Genomic DNA, 1,082 nt, shown 5'->3' on the forward strand with positions numbered 1-1,082 from the left:
TTCAGCTCTCATTTATTTCCATACCACTTTCTGTATGGCAGCATCAAAACTGTAGCAGTTCAGGTTGAAACTGCTGGATGTGCTCTGAGGCTGTTAGAATTATGAATTCCAGTGAAGAAATGAGAAAGTTGAAAGGTGGAGGGTAGTTTAATACCAGAATCTCTGCTGGAGCTTGTTGCAGTAACGTTAACTGGAATTACATGGAGTCTCTGGGACTATCAAGTTAATGAGAATTTCAATGAGAAATGGCATGTGTCAAGACTATTTGTCAACACAGATACAAGACACAGGATGCTATAAGGCCCCTTTTTCTCAATACATATATCTTTTTGCTGCTTCTAGATCCTTTTCATGCATGTTTATGGATGTTATTATTAAGTCCCTTGTGAGCCAAGTCTCTCTCTGCAGCTCTGATCTTCTTGGCTTTATACAAGTCATCTAGCTTGACAATATTTCCACCTCCTGTTTCATTATTACTTATGTTATTATTTTTAATGTATAGCAGTACACTTTAAAAAAGAATATTAGCACTATGGTCATGTTTTAGCAAATTCTCCCCTAATCCTGTCTTGAACTTCATGCCTACAGAAGAGATTATTTGCTAAGGTTAATAGCCATATAAAAACTGATAGTTAATTCAAATTAACATCCTTCCAGGATGTCAGTCTTTATAATAGGCCATTTGTGTCTCTACAGCCTTTTTCTGTATAGCCTCAAGATTACGATGCTGCCACTGGCTCCAACATGAAAGTCAGGCTCTATTAAAAAGAAGAAAAAAAAAAGTCACTGCTCACACTCTACTCTGTCTGGAGCAGTAAGTGCATCAGAGGATGCATCACAGATTTCTGCAATATCTTTAAAGAGTTTGTCTGTGGGGTAAACCACATGGCAGCTAAAATGCAGAAGGGCAAGACTTCCTTTTTCGTTCTTTCAATGGCTTAATGAAGAGGAGCGAAACTTTGTATTCTGTTGCCAGTGATGTTTTGGTATGAAAGCCTGGTGGCCTCTTTGATTTCCCATTTGCCTACTTCTTTCTTTATTTTTTTTCTTCCTGAACTACTTCCAAAAAGCATGTTCTTAGC

Source organism: Apteryx rowi, unplaced genomic scaffold, assembly GCF_003343035.1.
Source record: "Apteryx rowi isolate R43461 unplaced genomic scaffold, aptRow1 scaffold_3, whole genome shotgun sequence".
Classification (NCBI taxonomy): Eukaryota; Metazoa; Chordata; class Aves; order Apterygiformes; family Apterygidae; genus Apteryx; species Apteryx rowi.